General features: G+C 36.7%; 2 pseudogenes; one reads left to right on the top strand and one right to left on the bottom strand.

The window, feature by feature from the left end:
• Nucleotides 1-7,405: 7,405 nt before the first annotated feature.
• On the bottom strand, nt 7,406-7,568 carry LOC148370519 (U2 spliceosomal RNA; annotated as a pseudogene).
• Nucleotides 7,569-8,313: 745 nt separating this feature from the next.
• Nucleotides 8,314-8,483, top strand: LOC148370518 (U2 spliceosomal RNA; annotated as a pseudogene).
• The last annotated feature ends 4,501 nt before the right edge of the window (nt 8,484-12,984 follow it).

Raw genomic sequence — 12,984 nt, 5'->3', positions numbered from 1 at the left:
AGTTTCAGTATTGTGTAGTATTGTGAATTTTAAAGCAATCTTACGTGTGATATTAAAGTAGGACGTTCTCCATTAAGAGATGTTATCACGCATGGATTGTTTTGTGTTATTGTAGATGGCTCCCATGCTAGCTTTAATGAGAGCTGTGTTCACGTTTGAATATTATTGATAAGTAAATATGCCGTAAAGCTGACTGAGGAAGTCCTGCTTACCTTCTTTACGCACAAGATGACTGCACATTCAAACATGAGACAACATGCCGGCAGTAGCTCAGGAGGTAGAGCGCTCGTCTTGGGATCAAGGGATCACAGTTCGAATCCCGGCTCGTCCGTGTTACATGTCGAAGTGTCCTTGGGTAAGACACTGGACCCCTAATATACCCCCAATAAGCAGGTTAGCGCCTCACATGGCTGCAAGGCCGCTATTAGGAAATGTGGAGCACATTGTAAAGCACTTTGGGAAGTCATTGACTTGAAAAGCGCTATATAAATGCAGATCATTTCATTTCATGCCGATTTTTACAAGACAATTAACGCCCCACTTTTCACAGTCAGTTACGGTAACAACATTGTACCAGGGGAAACAAAAATAGATTACCATGTTACTGAAAAATAACGCCACTACGCACACAATGTTGGCAAAAATCAGGGATACCGGAATCCAGTATTTTATCACGTACAATTGGTCTCACCTATGTCAAATGTATAATCAAGGCATCCAAGGATGATTCGGACCATAGCATGTTAATAACGGAAAAAGACCGTGATTCTGAATTTGCCAGTATGAATAGTAAAGTGTAACCTATGCATGGCAACAAACCCATCATGTATGTTTTGGGAATTTACTTAATGGGCTCTTCCTACATCTATGTAATCAGGTTATTTTAACCATGTGGTTGGCACATTGGTCAAAAGCCAATCCAAAAAGTCAAATTATCCCAGTCTGTGTTGCTAAACCACTTATAAATCAACATACCAAGTTAATAACAGAGAGAGCTGGGAGCATTGTCGCAGATGCAGACATAATGTCAAAATTGTCAGCAGTGCGTACACAAACTGCGTGACACCAAGGTAAATGTCACCAAAACGCAGAAGAATGAAGTCCAGTCGAGCGTTAAACTGGTTATCATTTGTGCTCAGAAGCCATAAATCAAGTCCAAAGTGTGAGGACTCATACAATCACGTCATTGTGATTCTAGTGGTTGGCATATGTAAAAGTGGCTGCCGATCTCCCCTCAGAGCCACCGTTTTCACCCTGGCGCCATTGATTGGCACCTGTCACGCTCCGTTCAGAACCTCTTTGACTAACACTGACAGGCGGGTCAGCGCCGCCGACCCAAGGTACTACCCCTTGGCTCCCCTCCACTGTCTGGCAAGATGACAAAACACGCTAGGGGTTTCATTTTTTTGGCCTTGCTGAAGTGTATCTTTCAAAATAAAACACATTTTATTTAGTATTGTTCAAAGGTGGCGAGCTACAAATTTTACTCAAGTGAAAGTAATGTATAATAAGACTCAAGAAGAAGTAAAACTTACTCATCCAAATACTGACTTGAATAAAGGTAAAGAGGTACTTGGTACAAAAAATACTCAAGTACTGAGTAACTGTGGCAACGTCTTTTTGTAAACAATTCATATGTATAATATATATGTATATATATATATATATATATATATATATATATATATATATATATATATATGTATATATATATATATATATATGTATATATGTATATATATGTATATATATGTATATATGTATATATGTTTATATGTATATATGTACTATATATATGTATATATGTTTATATATATGTACTGTATATATATATATATATATATATATATATATATATATATATATATGTGTATATATATATGTACTGTATATATATATATATATATATATATATATATATATATATATATATATATATATATATATATATATATATATAGATTGATATATGTACGTATTGAAGGAGTTTATACATTTGACTATAAGTGATTTTGTACGATCAAATTACATTTAAATGCAAAATACATTCACTGGCTGAGCTGTTGGGCGAGGTCAATGCAACCTTGTGAAGAATGATGTTTACAGGAACAACGGGAACTGGGACAAGGGCTGATCAGATAATCAGCACATCTGACGACGTGGAGGGGCCCTGATGACGGGGGACGGCAGGTGATGTTTGGAGAACAAAGCCCTAAAGACGTGGAAACGCTCGGGATGTTTTGACCATTTCAGACATCGATGCGAGGGGGATTTCCTGGCCCGCCCATGTGAGGAGCCGGCACACCAGCTGGAGTGGGGAACCGGGGCTACACTGTGGGGGTCCCGGCAGCAACGGCCTGGGTTGTGGAAAGTAGAAGTAAGAAGGGAGAGGACCGCAAAGAGGACTGGAGGATGCTGCTTGGGAGGGTGGGATGACAGAGCTATGCCCTTGCACAATAGTTTTGCCCTTTACACTTTGTTTAACTACTATTAAAAGATAATAACTCTGAAGTTGTTTGATTGATGTTGAAAATGTCAGAAAAAAGTGTTAAAATGTCATATCGTCATGCCATATTGTCAGATGTAGCAGGGTTGTGGGTGTGCTTGGTGGCTGTTGAGATTGTCGTATTTGTTTTGCTGCTGTTGGTGTCGGTGGATTTGTTCAGAACAAAAACAATCGACTTTGGCCTGGACGAATCTATTGACACTAAAAAAGATGTTATACAACGAAATTGTGAATACGCTTGATTGCTATTAAGATTTTAGAGAAGGGTTGTTCAAACCTTATATTGTGTTTGCTGTTAAACGTCATATTGAAATATAATATTGTGAAAGTGCTTGATTGCTGTTGAGATTGACAAGATTGTTTTCTGTTATTAGTGTCAATGAATTTGTTCAAACCATTAATTGCTGTTAAAAATGTTGAAAAAATTGTTAGAATGTCATGTTGTCAGATATAACGAAATTGTGAATATGCTTAATTGCTGCTAAAATTGTAGAGAAAAATTGTTCAAACCTCACATTGTTTATTTGCTGTTAATAGTGTCAATAAAATTGTTCAAACCAAAAAACCAGCTGGCGGAGGGACGTGGGTCGAGAGAAGAACATCAGAAGATCGAGATGGGCAATCGAGAGAAGAGGTTTGACGAAGACTCGAGCAACACTAATTCAGCTAATTCGATGGAGTTAATTTAGTTAAATACTTTGATAAAATAAATATGCCCCCGTGTGAAAATGTCGGCTATTCTTGTCCATCTTTTCCCAAAAAGAAACAAGCGCGCATTGTTAGGTGGTGTTTGGTTAATGGAGTCAGATAACTAATTTGAACAATTTGGTAAACAACACATTCTAATATTTAATTCCTAACAATTTTGGTGACCCCTACGTGATTTTAATGGGGAAAAGACTTCGAGAGACCTCACAAAGTTCGACCTGATAAAATAGACAGCCACGTTCTTTAAGGTAAGTGCAATATTTGTTATTTAAAGTATACATTCGGCACAAATGGATATTGTGAGAAATGGATTATAGTAAGGTGTAAAATCTGGGATTTACTTACTGTTGGAATAGGAAGGTTTCCAGTACTATTTAATGGACCCGTTGAAATACGAAGGTTCTGGTATTATTTCACTGTTTGGTAGGAAAGTAAAATTTGGTATACTTCCTACATGAAGAGTTTGGTGCTATTCATGGATCTGATACGGTGTAAAATTTGGTATTTACGTATCACGAAGTCGGCTTGGTATACTTCCTACGTGAATGGTTTGGTGCTATTTGTGGTTCTGATACGGTGTAAAATTTGGTATTTACTTATCGCAAAGTCGGTTGAAGCAACATAAATTTGGATTTTGTAATTTAGAGTGTGAAAGTTGAAGCGGTATGACTGTCATACAATTTGGACCATCTTGTTGAAAATTTGGCCATGACACACTGGGGCAGATCGTCAAATTGCTTGATTGTCCAGGAGAAGAAGCCTTGACTAGGATCGAGTCTCAGACTAAGTGAAAAAAAAAAAAAAAATGTAAAGTGGAAAAAACGTTAAATAAAAATACAAGTGATCAAAATAAACCAAGTTGCAGAAGGGCAATTTAGCCAGGGTACACGTTTCAATTCAAACATACATTTAAAATTCAAAAGAAACGTAAATCACCAAATTTGAATAAAATTAGAAGTTCGTTTGTCTGGGCCCTGTGTATGTCTTATTTGTTATGTGTTCGTATGTAACCTATCATGTAAGCTTTTTTTCACGTGTTTGGTGTGTCCTACTCGTCAAAAAAAAAAAAAAAAAAAAAAAAAACGGCGCACAAAACTGCTTCTAAACGTCAAAAAGAACGCTTTCAAAAGAGCTGAGATTGATTAAAAAGCGATATTTAAGAATAATTGATAAATTATATGGTAAGGAGTCAGAAAAAAAAAATTGTGAGAAATTTGGTTTCAACATAGGGGTGTTCAATGTAGGGAGTGCGGGCCACAAGTGGTCCCAAAGATTTATTTGTTTATTTTTATTTTTGCGGGCCGAATTTTTTTGTTCGTTTTTTTAGTTGAAAATCGATAAATTAAAGAGTGAGAAGGTCAGGAAAAACATAAGTGAGTGATTTTGGATGCGATAATTCAAGATAATGCCAGAATAATAACAAAAAAAAGATCAAATATTCCTGTTTTTACTTCAGGATTGGTAAATTAAGGACTGGGGAGAGTAGGAAAAATCTAATTGAGTGAATTGGAATACATTATTTTGAGATAACGGCCTTTTCATACAAAAATATTGAAAAATTGTTAATAAATACTTTATTTTCAATGGATATGGAAGAAATATTAATTGATGGGAATACAAATGAGTAAGATAACTCGTTGTGGATCAATATTGGTCATTTTGTGGAACTAAAGTAGTAGATTTAATTGGTTTGAAGGAATAATTAAAATTAAGTGAGTTCAACTTTAAAAGCGTCGATTGGGATGAATAATTGTATTTTTCCACATTGAACTGTGTTAAATCTAGATGAATAAAATGAAGGGTGAGTTTGATGGGAATCTCAGAAGGCTGGCGGTTAATAGGAGGAGAATAAAGAGCCAGTGTGAGAGAGTGCGTGAGGAAGGAATGTTATGTTCCAAATGGATTGTTGGCAGAGCAGGTAGGGAAGTTATACAGAAAGATAAGAGTGAGAGAAAGTGAGCAGAGAGGTAGTAAGAAGCATAAAAGAAGGAAAGAAAGTAAGAGAAAAATGACGAAAGAAGGTAAAAGGAGAGCGCAAAAGAGAGAAAGAGAGGGAAAAGAGAAAGGAACTGGGTTCCAAAGTGAAGTAAACATTGAGGGAAAGAGTGGAACAGGATGTGACGTTATGAAGAAAAAAGGAAAGAAAGTTTAAAATACAAGGAAGAAAATAAGAAAAAAATAGAAAAAGAACCGGCAAGTGAAAAAGCAGGATTTAGTAAGTGACATTAAGGAGATATTGAGTTTGAAAAGGATAGGAGTTTTTAACAGAACCACAGGATGACCAGTCAGACAAAGGAGAAGAATGATATAAAATTGTTATAAAAATATTAATCTGTGTAAAAAAAAAAAAACAATTTGCACGCAAAAGAGTAAGTGATCAGAACAATTTCAAATAACCCAAAACTTTCAAATGAGAAAATAACGACTTATTAATAGAGTATTAGAAAAACAAAATTGAAAATTATTAATGACATGGCTTTTCTGTTTCAATCACTGAATGAGATGTGCTTTCTTTGTTAACAAAAGAGGAAAAAACAGACAAGAGTATTGGTAATTAAATGCGAGTCAATGAGGCAATTTATTAGTGACAAGTAGGTGTTATTCTACATTGAATCCATGAGAAAAGAGTTGATTAGTGAGGGAAAATTACAATTAAAAAAGTGTTCCCGTTGAGTTCAATTTTGCATTTTTTTTTAGATTTTTGATGATTAGGCAGTGTGATCGTTTAAACTTTGAATTTGAGCGTGTTACAATTGACAAACGATTAACAAATACGTTAAATGTTGATTTGTAGTTAAATTAAGAAAACAATTTTTCCATAGAGAGTGTTTTCAAAAGACAACGAGGAGCAGATTAATAAATCCTAAGAGGATCATATAAATTCAAAATAGCAGATTTTGAGAAAGATCATGGACAATTAAAGAATATACAGTAGTTGCTAAAATTATGTCTACGTGGTAATTTAACCTAGAACAACATCCCAGTATGTAAACATGATTGATTTAACAGGATTCTAAATTCCACTAAAAAGAAAATACATGTACGAAAGTCAAATGGACTCTGTGAAATAACTGAATGGACAAAATAACGTTTTCTGTGAGGGGGGCACTGTTGAAAAACTAACAAAGACAAACACCCATCCATTGTCCGTACCGATTATCAACAGCAAGGTCGTGGAGGTGCTGGAGCACATTCCGGCTGTCTTCGAGCAGGGATCACCTTGAACTGATTACAGCCATTTGCAATGGAAAAATTAAGACAATGAAGGTCAGTGAAGCACTGATATGGATAAGTCACATGGACTGGGCCAACATCCAAGCAGTGGATTACGAGTGAACGTCACAATGAAATCTGGGCCAGACGTCAAGGCCGTCAACGAGATGGGAAAACAAAGAACAATTCAATAACAGGAAGATTGATACATTTTGATTGTAAACTCACCCAATTATAAACACATAAAGAAAGTTGGTATGATTATTATGATTTTATTTTCACCACAAAGGATACTGCTGGAAGTGTGAATTTCCCCAAATGAAGCCATTATGCTCATTTTTGCTGGAAAATTGTATTTTGAATATCCTCTCAAGGAAACTTTTACGTTTCTTGCCAGATGCAGAAGCATCAGGGTGATTTTTAAGAAAAAAAGGTAAAAGGAAAGTACCTTTGATTTTATTTCGGTTGACAAAAGCACTAAGCATTTACATTGGTAAAATTGTGCAATTAAAACCTAGCAACGAGAAATTTTGAATACTGATATGGTCAACAGGAGATCCTGAGATGTGAATAAACGTCTACATTGAAATTTTTAATGAAAACATTGGATGCAACAAGATTTGACACAATACTTCAGAGTAAAACAGCATATTCAGATTTAAAAAGGAATAAAAAATAAATTATCATTAGAAAATATGTATATATATATATATATATATATATATATATATATATATATATATATATATACACATATATATAGTGTTTTTATATTTCATGTATATATATATACATGAAATATAAAAACACTATATATATGGGATTTTTTAAGGGTTATTGTTCTATCTTCTTTATTCATTATCCATTATCCGTTATCGGTCAGTTTCATAATACGCTACAAAGCCTAGGAGCCGGGACTCTTACTCTCAGCCAAGAGGCCAAGCTAAGGTCCTAGCCTTAAAGCCTTGCTGCGATCATTGCGAATGCACCGTTCCCGGAGGTACTGCAATACCAGGCCGATGCGTGGAGTGAACAGAGCAAGCTCTTATTCCATCTCCGGATTGCAAAAATCAATGATCATGATAGTAGGTCCTAGCCTTTCGCAATTACGGCATGGCATTTTTGAACGCCTTGCTGCGATCAAGTCGATACACCAACGCTTTAGTACAAGACTACCAGTGGCACATGTGACATGTGAAAAATCGTAAGAGCTTCAGTGGCACACATGACATGTGAAAAATCGTAAGAGCTTATCTTATTACCACACTATTTCTACTCAAGGTGCCATAGATACAAATTTGCAAAGGTATTCTGATCGGTTAACAACACTTCCGCTTCTTTCCCTGTGCTTCAATAACCTTTTGGTTTAAAATCTTTACATAAGTAAAAGACCTTGAACAATATTTTGTAACTTTGTTTTCTGTTTCTGTCTTTCACAATGATATTGACGCAGAGGTAAATAAGAGAGACTCTTGGTATGTTTTTTCTAGATTGATTTCCTGTTATTTTCTTGCTTCAGTTCAAGCCACGCCCCTTCCCCATACACTGCGTACCATTACCTGCTGGTGACAGACGGCCCAATATATGCATATAAGCTGACCCCTGATTTGAGTATTTGGTTTATAGTTGTAAATCTTACCTAAATGCATATATAAACAGTAGGGAACATATCAACATAGGGAGATATTCAGTGTCATTGCACTATGTGCTTGATATGGTGCCACCATAACTCTATTCAGTGGAATTTCTGTGTAAATATTAAACATACTTCAGGTTTTGCCTATTCCCTCTGTACTGTATGTGGCTGTGTTCGTAAATCAACTAGAATTGTGTACTATCTGCATTCGCAATTGGCCTTTTGGTAGTAAGGCATTGATGCTAGGACCTTAGCTTGGCCTTTTGGCCTTGATGCTAAGTCCTTAGCTTGGCCTTTTGTGTACTTTCTATGAAGTCACTATCTTTGATTTTTGCATTTCGGAGATGGAATATGAGCTTGCTCTGTCCACTCCACGCATCGGCCCGGTATTGCAGTACCTCCGGGAACGGTGCATTCGCAATGATCGCAGCAAGGCTTTAGGGCTAGGACCTTAGCTTGGCCTTTTGGCTGAGAGTAAGTGTCCCGGCTCCTAGGCTTTGTAGCGTATTATGAACTGACCGATAACGGATAATGGATAATGAATAACGAAGATAGATCAATAACCCTTAAAAACCCCAAAACCCCAACTGTAATCAACCAAATGAGGGAACTGCAATAAATTAACTGCAGTCATAAATTAGCGTAGTAACGCACCAAGTAGTGATGAGAGTAGAGTTATAAAATGTGTTCATAACGGTTTAATTGCGTTTCAAGTACACGTTTCTTTGTAATGGGTTAGTCCCAATATTGTCTATGTTTTTTTAAGTCATTCAGTGCCACGGACAAAAAATTATCAATGTAGTTTTTTTTTTGTTGTTGAAAGAAGACATTTTGATATTTAATTTGGTGGGCTCCATGTTTGTATAGCTACAGAACATTTTATATAGGCCCGCAAAAAGTCAATTTGCAAGAGGTAATGAGGTTAAGACAACTATGGTACAGGAGTAGCTGTCCAGACTACAGATAACTATTACACCATCTAAAACCTAAACAAGGGCAAGGAAAAACTCAAAGACCTCATCATGAGGAAGATTAGAGCCTTCTGGATCAACCTGCTGTTGCGTAAGAGCCGCTACTATGTAGAAAAAAGTATTTGGAGTTGTTAATGTGCAGCTGTAATCATGGAGAAAAGGGGCTATTTTAGCATATGAATGTGATGCTTATAATTCAACAAGCTGTCACACCAGGTCCGACGTAAAACCTCAAGGTTGGTTGTATGTGATTTTCGTTCAGGCTACCTGCCTGCACCATCGTTGATCTTATGTCTTCAGTAAATCAGGGTGTGTGTCTTTTTGTCCGAAATTTATGCCGAAAAAGAAGTGATCTCCTTTTTCATAAGGAAATACAAAACAAACACACTTTGATCTGATTCCAAACACAAATCCGGGCTGACTTTTGTCATTGAATAATTTATATTGTATTCAAAGAACGTGCTTGAGTGGTCCATCTAAAACAAGGGGTTTCTAAAGTTGTCAGAAAGCAATGCCAGATTTTGTAAGCTGAAAATGTGGGAGGCCTAACTATTCAGCCTGGCAGTCTTTAAAAAATTGGCCCTCCCAAAAAGATTTGCAGTGTCAGGTCCTCGTAGCTTAGCTTTTTAGCTTTTTTGTTTGAGGAGCAAGGTCCTGTAAAAAAGTGCTGCTGTGCCATAGCTTCCAGCTGGGTATCCTTTTCACAGCACTCATTTTCAGATGTTTTTTGCAGCATGTTTCGTCTGGCAGTGACTCACGATATTATTGACTTTGAAAATAGTCTCTTGGAAAATTAGGCTGACACAGGTGTTTTGAATTTTGGTGAAAACATTCCAATTTCCACCTGTCCTGGAAATGGCGGCCCTCATAGGCAACTTTCCTTTATAACGTACAGTCGCCATGTCGGAAATGGGGTGCGTAAAAAATCCCACTAAAAGCCAAGAGCATGGTGGCCAAAGGGCTACTGCCATCATCTGGTAGAATGATATATGAATACTTGGACATCTATTGTGGAGTACCACAGGGTTTTATCCTGGGACCAAAGGTGATTAATTTATATATTAACGGTATTTTTATGAAATGAAATGAAATGAAATGATCTGCATTTATATAGCGCTTTTCAAGTCAATGACTTCCCAAAGCGCTTTACATTGTGCTTCACATTTCCCAATAGCGGCCGTGATCTGTGCAGCCATGTAAGGCGCTAACCTGCTTATTGGGGGTATTGGGGGTTCAGTGTCTTACCCAAGGACACTTCGACATGTAACACGGACAAGCCGGGATTCGAACTGGGATCCCTTAATCCTAAAACGATCGCTCTACCTCCTGAGCTACTGCCGCCCCAATGTTTAATGTTTCAAAACTATTGAAAATAGTAATAGTTGCAGACGACACTAACATTTTATTTTCAAATGGTAACTATATTGATTTGATAACCTGTAATAATTGTAAACTAATTATCGTAAATTATGGATGGATATAAATAAATTATCTTTAAATTTAAATAAAACCAAAGTAGTATTCTTTGTAATCGTAAGGCAAATCAAGATTTAGGAGTAAAAATGGATAGTGTTGCAATAGACATTGTATCAGAAATAAAGTTTTTAGGGGTCATAATAGACAATAAATTAAGTTGGAAAACACACATCAGATTATATCAGAACTGTTATTATAAATACTATGTTTATTTTTATTGTTGTTATTATCATTGGTGCCGCAGTGACACATATTTTAAATTGAATGACAGAGGCCTCGGGCCAGTAAATATTTGATCACGGGGGCCATAACTGGACCACGGCCGGGACTTTAAACATGTTTGGTGGAAAAGTGTCAGAACAAGCTCGATCTAATGGAAGACAAGAGTGATGATCAATGTCAATTATTCATTATTCAAAGGGGGTCGTTGATTCTCAGTCAATCAAGGCGCACCTGTCAGGGCCTAACCCTAACCCACATTAATAGGTGCAGACGCTACATGAGACTCGCATTTTAGAAATTTGCCTTGAAAAATGAGCGTGTCACCATCGATGGTCTTCAAATAAGGCCATGGAGCTAGCCTTTGATTTTTACACCACTCAACACAACAGCAAGAGATGCATTGAACAGGGTTCGTACGGGTGCTTAGAATCCTTTGAAAGTTTTGGTTTTTAATGTTGTGTTTTCAAGGTCTGCAAAATGCTTGAATTTTAGGTGAAGTACTGAAAATTCTTGAAATTGTTGCCATTGCTCTGTTAAAAAATAAATAAAAACATGAAAATGACACCAACACACAATTTGGATCGGCCAATTAACCTGAGATGCATGTTTTAGGAATTTGGGAGGAAAACGAAGTAAACCCATGCAAACATGGGGAGAACATGCAAACTCCACACAGGAAGGTTCGATCTCATGACGTCAGAAAGGTGCCGCAGACGCGTTAACCACTCAGCCGCCTTGCTGCTTATAAATGATATATTGTTTATAATTATATAACATCAGGCAGCAAAATATTAACTCATTAGTCATTTATGTTTTCCAGGGGTCCCTGAAATACACATTAAATATACATTAAAATTCCCACAGATCTAAAAAAAATATTTTGGTTTTTACACAATAAACACATTTGAAGTCAAACAACAACAAAAAAATCTCTGAAAATGCAAAATAATGAATATGAATTAAATTCATTACTTTTCAGTGCTATAAATAAATGATAAAATGTTCAAATTTTGGTATTTAGAATTAGGTTTTATTCGAATTAGACACATATCCTCTGAAAAACATACAATAAATAAAATCAAAATAATTGTTGAAACAGAACAGCAGGAATAATGTCAGTTTAAAGTAGCCCATTGACACAAAAAAAACACAACGTATGTGTCAGCAGCAAGATAGTGACTTTATTTAAGTCATCAAAATCGACCCAAAAAAAAAACGTTCTTTTGATCGGTGCTGGATTCCTTCCTTTGAAAGTACTGGAAAAAATAACCACGGAAGTGCTTTAAGATGATGAAAAAGGCTGTCTCGGCCTACAAAACCTTTTAATTTATCCATTTTGTCTTTGTGCAGCCAAGTGTGTTGCACAGGTTTTAGCACCCCTGATGGCTTACTTACGGGATGTGCCTCGTGGTCTTGTCGGCAAAATTGATGGATAGTGAGTCAGTGACGCGAAAACAATCCCTCGGAACGGTTGTTGGAGAACCATTGTGACGGAACAAACGCAACAGTGACTGATGCCTATTTACAAGGTAAAATGCACTGGGACAATAGGCTGCCCGAGCGCCATGTTATATGGGAAAGCAACGGAGCAAAACGTGCATTTTTCATGGCAGCCCTATGTTTGCGGCCCGCTTCTGCGTACTCCACAATGGGCAACACTTGCAATGCATTACGTTTGTGAAGGCGAAGTGGACGTAATAAGTTTGGGAAGTGCAGCATGTTGTGTCAGCCATTGATCTGGCAGCTCCTGACAACTCATTTCTTTGGTGTGAGACCACATAATGGAGCGCCACCCTCCACATGGCTCGACTAATTCAGCCAGTACCTCGGCTCCTCGGCCACTCTATCGACCTGGCATGGGCGGTTAGGCAGAGAGGCAAGGGGAAATTTGTACTTGCTGTAAGGACTCCGGCATGATTATTCATTTAGAGAAGAAAATGGCGCTACATTTGCTTGGTAGAGCTAAACCCAGGGTCAAGAACTGGGGCTCAGGATTTTTAATGAATGCATACTGCCTTGTGTATTGTTTTGTTTGCCCAGTTTGTTGTTTTTTGAATTGTAAAAATAAAAATGACATTAAAAATTTAATTGATTTATTCAATTTCTTTATTTTTATGAAATATATGAAACAGACTTTAATTAATTCATATTATAATGATGGTATTCTACAACAGAGTAGATAGATGGTGCATCATTCTCCACAGGATGCATTGCATTCGATAGTCATAAAGATACTAGGCTAATAGAGCTAA

This window comes from Urocampus carinirostris, chromosome 3, assembly GCF_059441175.1.
Source record: "Urocampus carinirostris isolate Australia breed hairy pipefish chromosome 3, RoL_Ucar_1.0, whole genome shotgun sequence".
NCBI classification, from domain to species: domain Eukaryota; kingdom Metazoa; phylum Chordata; class Actinopteri; order Syngnathiformes; family Syngnathidae; genus Urocampus; species Urocampus carinirostris.
This window is presented reverse-complemented; position numbering and strand designations above follow the sequence as displayed.